Here is a 10,064-nt window from a genome sequence, read left to right on the forward strand (position 1 = left end):
CTGTCCTATCATCCTTAGTTGGCATGTTATTTTCAAATAATAGGAGAGAAACATGTGTCCTTTTAGGAATGAAAGGAAAGGGTGGGCCCCCATATTTAGCTGCATTTAGGAGAGGGCAGGGAGAATTCCTTAGCTGAGCAAGTGGGAAACAGAATCAATGGGAACTTGACCCAACCAGTTGGTCAGGGAACAGAAAAAGAGGAAACAGCAACGTAAAAAAAAAAAAAAAAAAAAAAAAACATAAAATGAAAGCAATAAAAGCACACAGATGGACCTAGATGCCAAACAGGTCCACACTGAAGAGAACGTGGAAGTGAGCCTCAGCGCTCAGAAGGGACCGGCAGCCGGAGCGAGATCGCACCTTTGTTGTTAAAACTGGCAAGATTCGGGGGTCACTTAGTCTTTGTCCTTCCCGAGGTCTCTCGTGGATTCATGTGTTGTTTTGTCACAGTCTTTCTCAAGTGTTTTTCACACATGGGGATGTGAGTGATACACTGGACTTTTGCGCATCTGCACATACCTTTTGTTTTCAGCTTCCTGTGTCTTCCTAAATATCCTTATTAATTTTGGCCAAAGTTGATGGCTGCCTCTATTTCACTTGCATGTATTCTGTTGTTCTGATCGGCCTTCCCAGGAGGGCCCAGGAACCCAGCCCACAGCTCCAGCTTGGGTCTGGCCTCTGAGGGGTCATGTGTGAACAGTGGTGTGGGAATCCTCCCATCTCTGAGGGAGGCCTGAGGGGGGATGCTCCCCGCCCCCGCCCTGCCCCCCACGCTCTGCTCTCCGGCCTCCTACCCAGTCCCGGGGAGAAAGTCCTCTTCCACTTCTCTCAACAGCTAGAGCCTCACCTGCAGGAAGTCCCGTCTCAGGAATGCAGATAGACCGGATAGGACACAGCAGGGGGACGGCCCTGTCCAGGCGTCCCCTACACAAGGGACATTTTTGAACAGGCAAGTGTTTTGTCCCTTCAACGTGCACGTAGAAGCAGGGCCCAAATGTCCTGTGGTTCCTACAAAGAGATGAATCAGAGCTGTTCTTACTTCTTGAGGCAGCTTGCGGAGAATCCCCATGGCCACCCCCAGGCTGGGCAGGCCGACTCCCAGACACCAGCCCAAGCCTGCATCTCTGCGCTCAGGCCATGGCTGTTCCTCCCCCTTCTCTGGAAAGTATGACCAGTAAAGGTGACCCCATGGCTGCCAGGATGGAACCAGCTCAACCCGAGGGCAGGCCTGCCTTGGGCAGCTCTTGCGTGGCCCTCAGTTCCCGTGCGGACCAGGGAAGGGGTCCAGTGTCCCCATTAGTCGGGTTGGAGCCTGGAGACGCCCCGTTCCATCCTCACACAGCAGCGCGTGTTAAGGCGGGTCTGCACAGGCCTGGCTGGGCACACACTGGTCAAGCAGGAAGAGGAAACTTCCAGTTTGATTAGTCCCCGTGCAGAGGGTTGTACTTTATCTTTGGAAGAATTATGCAGGCAGCCCTGTCCTGCAGTACTGACTTTTTAGGGCCATGCCCGCTGGAGCAGAGAAACTGAAAGTGTCTAGCAGGTGTTGCACCACTCCAAGTGCATGTGGCCTGTGGGCCATACTTGAAATTCCAGCACTGAAAGTAAAGGTGAAATGTGCCTGGAAGCCCAGCACTGACTGAACTAAACACCATCATTAGATACATCTAGGTTCAAGTCTCAGACTGCTTCCCACTGTACAATGTCACAAGAGCACATTTCTGCTAGGACCAATCCTTGGATGCTCTGCCTCAATCCCTACGCAAAGTCTCCACTTTCCCAGAAATGTCAGAAGGCCAGAGGGCTTCTTGTGCTTCTTGCTGACCCTTCTTTCAGATAAGGCGGTCATTGTTTCTGGGTCTCCCACTTCTCAGCCTTCTGTCAGAAAGAAGCTCAGGATTCCCTTGCTCTGGCCCTTTTCCAAGAACTTAGGCAGGAACTCCCTGGAAAGCAACTCTGCAGGGGGATCCACACACCAGAGCCTAGGGACCTGCTGCAAATGTGGGTGGGCTGGTTAAGTGCATGGGCTGCGGATGAGTTTTCTGTGCCATGTGACAGATCATCACGAACTTAATGCCTTAAAATAATACACTATTATCTCACAGTGCCTGTGGGTCAGGAGTCAGGCATGGCTTACCTGGGTCTGCCCAGGGTCTCACAAGGCTGCAGTCAAGGTGTCCCTACCAAGCCGCGTTCTCATCTGGAGGCTCAACTAGGAAATAATCTGCTCCCCAACTCATGCAGGTTGTTGGCAGAATTCATTTCCTTGTAGCTGTATGAGCGAGGGCCCCAGCCTCTTATTGGCTGTCGACTGGAGGTTGCCCTGAAGTCCCAGAGGCCACCCAAAGTTCCCTGCCACGTGGTCCTCTCCACAGGCACTTCACAGCAGGGTGCTTGTTCTGTGAGGCCATCAGGAGAATCTTGCTCCAGTTGGCTAAGACGGAGTCATTTTTTTTTTTTTTTAATTTATTTTTGGCTGTGTTGGGTCTTTGTTGCTGCGTGCGGGCTTTCTCTAGTTGTGGCGTGCGGGGGCTACTCTTCGTTGTGGTGCATGGGTTTCTCATTGTGGTGGCTTCTCTTGTTGCGGAGCATGAGCTCTAGGCGCGTGGGCTTCAGTAGTTGTGGCACAGGGACTCAGTAGTTGTGGCTCACAGGCTCTAGAGTGCAGGCTCAGTAGATGTGGTGCACGGGCTTAGTTGCTCCACGGCATGTATGATCTTCCTGGACCAGGGCTTGAACCCGTGTCCCCTGCATTGGTAGGCAGATTCTAAACCACTGCGCCACCAGGGAAGCCCGAGTCATATATTATTGAATAAATAGCATAACCTTGGGAGTGACATCCATCACCCTTGCCTTTTCTATGCATTAGAAGCAAGTCACAGGTTCTGCCCAAACTCAGGGGGACAGGATAATGCAAGGACATGACTCATTGGAGGTGACCATAGGGTGGGTCCACCACCACTGCCCCCAAACCTGCCTGTGTTTGTATCTTACCTCCTCCACTAACAACTTAGGTGACCTTGTGCAAGTTACTTAGCTTCTCAGCCCCAGGTCCCTCATTTGTAAAATGAGGGTAAAACCCATAGGATTCTCGGGAAGATCAAATAAAATGTTCCATCTCAAGTATTTCACAGAGTGCCTGGCACATAATAAACACTCAAATGTTAGCTATGATGACAGTGGTGTTGATTAATATTAATAGTATTGGCACTGATTCCCAGGTCTGTCTTGGATATTAAGAAGCAGAAATGTAACTCTGACTATGGCTACTTCCACCCTGGTTACAAAACCCTCTGTGAAGGCCAGATCCACATCCTTGGCTGCTCCAGAAATCTTAAGAGAGATCAGTTTCAACCTCAGCTAGGAGCTGGGACATCATGGGATGCCAGCTTCCCAGCCACTGGAAGTCTGTTAAGTGATGAACATGCTCAGGAAAGAGGTTCTTCTCATCTTTTGTGAGCCGCAGGGCAGCTGAGATTGAGGGGCAAGTGGCCTCTCTGGACCCTGTGGGACAGGCCACATTAAGCATCCCTTCCAGTTGGCTATGATTGGTGCCTCACCTATATCCTATATAGGTGATCTCTCCTATATCCTATTCATCCCTGCATCTATAACTCTATTACCTGTTCACCCAGAATAACGAGCCATGTTTATTATCACTAAAAATCTCATAAACTCCATGAGAAATTTAAAAGATCAAGTAAAATACACACTCAACCCCAGCATCACTGTAACAACAACCTAAACACACAACCATCAAATACACAAGTCAAAGAGAATAGGTTACAATAACTCACACCAATACTAACAATAATTACCCGCGATGAATTTTTCAAGTTTAGCAATACTGTGATCCGGACATTGGCTCATGGAAGGATGTACTCTCCTGGCCGGGTGCCTTCCTGAGTAGTGCCTCATGGGAACTCAGCTGTTCTGGTGATGCAGTCATGTGACCCCTCATTTGCACACCATTGTTCTGAAGGATGCTTGGAAACCTAACTCAGCGTTAGCCTCTCGACTCTACGATGTCCCTGTGCAAGAACCACGTACTGGACACTGAGTACCTCTGAATTTTTTTGTAGGGAAATTTGGGAAACTTTGAGCTATTTGTTTCTCAGGGAGCTACAAATATTTTTCTAATTATTTTCATTTTTGGAACAGCTGCACCACCACTGGAACTTGAGGGGGTGGCTGTTTTGAAACTCACAGGCTTAGGACAAAACCCATCTTGCTTTATTTCAAAGAAAGAAATGATCTTTCAATAATATCCAGGAGAATTGGATGGGAGATAGTCATCAGCTTTTTTTGAATCTGCAGGCAGCTCTATTGTGTGAAGGGCCAAGGGTCTTCAGTCTACTTAGCTTTCCATTTGGGGAAATTTCCTCCAGAGGATTTTCTTTAGATCCTTAAAGCTCTATGTTTATGAGGCGTGGCGTCATATACTAAATAAGCCAGGATACACAGATGAGGGCTGCAGCTTAGGTTTCTCCTTTTTTCATTCTGTTGTTTAACAAAAGTTATGGGCACTTCCCATGTTTCTGGCCATGTGCTAGCCTTTGGGGATAAAATCACAAAGCCATGGTGGAAATAAACATGGCTCCTGTTCTACCTGTTCACTCTCAGAGGATATAGACACATCATTCCCAATATGGTGTGACGAGAGGTAAACTCAGCATCCCACAGAGCACTAGACAAGCAGAGGGAAGGGAAGGACACAAAACACAGCTTGGAAGAAGGACAAAGTAAGGCTTTCCACAGCAAGCAAGTTCAGGAGGATAATAGGCACGTAGGGGTGGAGTCTGAAGCAGTATTTCCTGGCAGAGGGAACAAAGTGAAAAGTCTCTTAAGACTGAGAAAGCAAGACATGCGTGAACTAGAGGAAGTTCTGAGTAGCTGGAGAACAGAGATGGGGAGTGGAGAGGGAATGCTGTGGACGGCCGCAAAGGGGCCACCCCACCGTCCTTTCTTGGAAAGCTACTGCAAACTGCAGCCTCTGAAAAGCCATAAGAAAAATAAGGCCATCCGGCAATTGTGAAGAGCCTGGATTGAGGGTTAAGGTTAAAGTTCAATGTTAAAGCAGAAAGTTCCTTTATTTTTACATCACTGAGCTTTAAAATTTTCTTTTATATACTTGTTTTAACAAATTCAAACAGTACAAAACTACATGAATTAAAAAGAGAATGTGCCCTGTCCCCTGCCAATCCTATTCTCCAACAGAAATCCCTGTTAGCAATTGACTGTCTTTCCTAACAGACCTTTTTCTATGCATATACCAACATATATCTGTATATCATTGTCGATGTTATTATTATTATATAAGCATGATTTATTATTATTATTATTATTATATGAGCACTGTTCTAAGCCCTTTACATGCATTCTCATTTCATCCTGACATCAGCACTAAGAGGTAATTATCCCCATTTCAGAGACAAGGAAACCAACACACAGAGAGATTAGGTAACTTGCCTATGGTTATACAAGTGGTAAAAGGCAGAAGCAGGATACAACCAGACAGTGTTAAAAAGTTTGTGTATCTAACCATTATGCTCTAGTATGTATTTGCGTACACACACACACACACACACACACACACACAATGTTTGCTATTTTACCAAATTGGGATCATAGTATCCATACTGATTATTTTCACTTAAAATACATCATAATTTAAAATTGAGCAAAGGATTTGAATAGACATTTCCTAAAACAATATCCAATAAGCACATGAAAAGATGCCCAATGTCATTGGTGATCAGAGAAATGCAAATCAAAATCACAATGAGATACCACTTCACCCCCACTAGGATGGCTATAATTTTTTTTTTTAATGGAAAATAACAAGTGTTGGCAAGGATGTGGAGAAATTGGACCACTTGTATATTGCTGATGGGAATGTAAAATGGTGCAGCCACTGTGGAAAATAATTTGGCAGTTCCTCAAAAAAGTTAAACATTAGATTTAACGTATGACCCAGCAATTCCACTTCCAGTATACACCCAAAAGAATTGCAAAGAGGTACTAAAACAAATGCGTGTACATACATGATCATAGCAGCACTATGCACATAATTTAGATAGAATATTCAGTTGGTGTCCTCAGAAAAGTTTTGCATCAGAAAAAGCGGGACAAGATTAGCCTGAGAATAAATGCTGCTTTGGTCCACCTGACGAAGCTTAAAAACAAACCTAAAAGAATCAAACTGTGTCTAAGTAACTTAATCATATCTCAGAACAAAGGTCAAGAAAATTTATAGGAATAGAAAAATGGGTAGTGGAATTCCCTGGTGGCACAGTGGTTAAGAATCCACCTGCCAGTGCAGGGGACACAGGTTCGATCCCTGGTCCGGGAAGATCCCACATGCCGTGGAGCAACTAAGCCCATGTACCACAACTACTGAGCCTGCGCTCTGGGGCCTGCAAGCCACGACCACTGAGCCCACGTGCCACAACTACTGAAGCCCACGCGCCTAGAGCCCGTGCTCCTCAACAAGAGAAGCTACTGCAATGAGAAGTCCGCACATGGCAACGAAGAGTAGCCCCTGCTCTCCTCAACTAGCGAAAGCCTGCATGCAGCAACGAAGACCCAATGCAGCCATAAATAAATAAATAAATAAATAAATAAATAAATAAGAAAGAAAAAGAAAAATGGGTAGTAATTTTTCATTACATTCTTGGTATTATGATTGATGTAGCATGGAGACTGGGTTTTTAAAAGTCTTTTGCTACAGAGTGTTGAATTTTATTCTGTCAGACAGTTAAATTTTTGATGGGTCACCTTGGCCTTGTTGAAGCTTGGTTTGAGTCTTTGCTAAGGTGGGTCTATTTTGGTTTTGCCCTTAATCCTACAGCATGGTGCTTACTCCTGGGGCATGGTCCTTATTCCTAAAACACAGTCTTCCTGGGGTCTCCATTGAATGCCCTGTGTTTCTCCACTCTGGCTGGGTCAAAACTCCAATACTGGGTTGCCCCAGTATCCTGAAGTCTCTGAAATCTCTGTTTAACTCTCAGCCCCTCAGCAGCTATTTTCTACCAGACCTTGTGAACAATCACCCCGGGCATAGGCAGCTTAGCAGTTGTCTAGGTCCCTTAAGGGAACCCCTTTGCAGATTTCTGGGGTCTCTTTCTGCAGTTTTCTCCACTCCATACCCTGTGAGTTCCCACCACCTTAGCAGCTCTGAACTCTGGTCAGTTTCCTCCATGAGGCCCCTGCTTTTCTACCCAGTGCAACTGCTGTTCTATGCTTGGGCTCCACCTAACCCTCTGAAACTTGGAAACCACCTTCCCTGCAAGAAAGCTGGGGTGAATATGGGGTTTGCCTCTTGTGCTACCCTTCTCTCAGGGTAGCAGCTCAGCAATTGCCCAAGGCCTGAAATCACTTGTTTCATATCTTTTGTTTGCTTTTATAGTCATTTATAAGGAGAAGTTAAGGCTGATCACAGCTACTGAGTCATGGCTGGAACTAGAAAATCCACACTATATTTTTATTCATTTATTTTTATTGAGGTAAAATTCACATAAAATTAACATAAACCACAGCAAGATCTTTTTTTGACCCACCTCCTAGAGTAACGGAAATAAAAACAAAAATAAACAATTGGGATTTAATTAAACGTAAAAGCTTTTGCACAGCAAAGGAAACCATAAACAAGACAAAAAGACAACCCTCAGAATGGGAGAAAATATTTGCAAATGAAACAATAGACAAAGGATTAATCTCCAAAACATACAAGCAGCTCATGGAGCTCAATATCAAAAAAACAAACAAACCAGTTAAAAAATGGGCAGAAGATCTAAATAGACATTTCACCAAGGAAGACATACAGATGGCCAAGAGGCGCATGAAAAGATGTGCAACATCACTAATTATTAGAGAAATGCAAATCAAAATTACAATGAGGTATCAACTCACGCCAGTCAGAATGTCCATTATCAAAAAATCTAGAAACAATAAATGCTGGAAAGGGTGTGGTGAAAAGGGAACTCTCCTGCACTGTTGGTGGGAATGTAAATTGATACAACCACTATGGAAAACAGTATGCAGGTTCCTTAAAAAAAACTAAAAATAGAACTACCATATGACCCAGCGATCCCACTACTGGGCATATACCCTGAGAAAACCAAAAAGAGACATGTACCACAATGTTCACTGCCGCACTATTTACGATAGCCAGGACAAGGAACCAACTTAAATGTCCATCGACAGATGAATGGATAAAGAAGATGTGGCCCATATATACAATGGAATATTACTCAGCCATAAAAAGAAATGAAATTGAGTTATTTGTAGTGAGGTGGATGTACCTAGAGTCAGTCATATAGAGTGAAGTAAGTCAAAAAGAGAAAAACAAATACCATATTCTAACGTATATATATGGAATCTAAAAAAAAAAAAAAAAGGGTACTGATGAACCTAGTTGCAGGGCAGGAATAAAGATGTAGACATAGAGAATGGACTTGAGGACACAGGGTGGGAGGGGGAAGCTGGGGCAAAGTGAGAGTAGCATTGACATATATACACTACCAAATGTAAAATAGTTAGCTAGTGAGAAGCAGCAGCATAGCACAGGGAGATCAGCTCGGTGCTTTGTGATGACCAGAGGGGTGGGTTAGGGAGGGTGGGAGGGAGGCTCAAGAGGGAGGGGATATGGGGTCATGTGTATGCATATGGCTGATTCTCTTTGTTGTGCAACAGAAACTAACACAGTATTGTGAAGCAATTATATTCCAATAAAGATTTATTAAAAAATTAATATTTTAAAGTGAACAATCCATTTTGACTCTAGTTTACAGCAGTAAGTTCAATGACTTACAGGAAATCAAAAAATTCTTTGAAAAACAAAACTTTCTAAGACTGAACCAAGAAGAAGTGAAAAATCTGGATCACCCAATGTCTGTTAAAGAAATTGAATTTGTAATTTAAAACCTTTCCACAAAGAAAACTCCAGGCCTATGTGGCTTAACTGGTGAATTCTATTTAAAAATTTAAAAAGAAAATTCCAGGGGCTTCCCTGGTGGCGCAGTGGTTGAGAGTCTGCCTGCTAATGCAGGGGACACGGGTTCGAGCCCTGGTCTGGGAAGATCCCACATGCCGCGGAGCGGCTGGGCCCGTGAGCCACAATTGCTGAGCCTGCGCGTCTGGAGCCTGTGCCCCGCAACGGGAGGGGCCGCGATAGAGAAAGGCCCGCGCACCGCGATGAAGAGTGGTCCCCGCACCGCGATGAAGAGTGGCCCCCGCTTGCCGCAACTGGAGAAAGCCCTCGCACGAACCGAAGACCCAACACAGCCATAAATAAATAAATAAATAAATAAATAAATAAATAAATAAAATGAGAAACAGCATGTTTAATCCAATCGTTGTAGAATGATGGATGATTTAAAAAAAAAAAAGAAAATTCCAATTTTATACAAATGTTTTCAGAGAACAAAGGAAGAACAAACAATTCCAAACCAGCATAACATAACCCTAATATCAAAATCTGACAAAGGGTGCTCGTTTTGGCAGCACATATACTAAAATTGGAATGATACGGAACAGATCAGTATGGCTCCTGCACAAGGATGATACACAGATTCTTAAACTGTTCCATATTTTTCTCTCACTTCTTCCATTGGATGGAGGAAAAACAAGCCATGGCTCCCCACCCAGCCCTCCCCTCCTCTCCCTTCAACAGTTTCTCCATGGGAAAAATCAACATGTATGAATAAAGACACCAATTGAATGGCAAAAAAAAAAAAAAATCTGACATAAGGCATTATAAGAAAAGAAAATTTCAAGCCCAAATCACTTATGAATATAGACATTAACATCCTAAACAAAATATTAGCATATTAAATCTGCCAATTCATAAAAAACAATACATCATGACTAAATGTGGTTTATCCCAGGAATGCAAGGCTAGTTTCATATGCAAAAACCAATCAATGTAATTCACAATGTTAATAGAATAGAGGAGAACAGCCATCTGAACATTTCAATAGATTCAAGAAAAGCATATAACAAAATCAAACTGATTCATGATTTTTTTAAAAAGAGAAAGAAAACTCTCAGCAAACAAGGGATA

The 10,064-nt window shown here is 44.0% G+C and overlaps 1 non-coding gene across 1 annotated transcript; it reads left to right on the forward strand.

The window, feature by feature from the left end:
- The first annotated feature begins 9,489 nt into the window (after window positions 1-9,489).
- On the forward strand, window positions 9,490-9,596 carry LOC114236958 (U6 spliceosomal RNA). The gene has a single exon (XR_003622793.1). It is a non-coding gene; the product is annotated as a U6 spliceosomal RNA (small nuclear RNA).
- The last annotated feature ends 468 nt before the right edge of the window (window positions 9,597-10,064 follow it).

Source organism: Balaenoptera acutorostrata, chromosome 20 (assembly GCF_949987535.1).
Source record: "Balaenoptera acutorostrata chromosome 20, mBalAcu1.1, whole genome shotgun sequence".
Taxonomy (NCBI): domain Eukaryota; kingdom Metazoa; phylum Chordata; class Mammalia; order Artiodactyla; family Balaenopteridae; genus Balaenoptera; species Balaenoptera acutorostrata.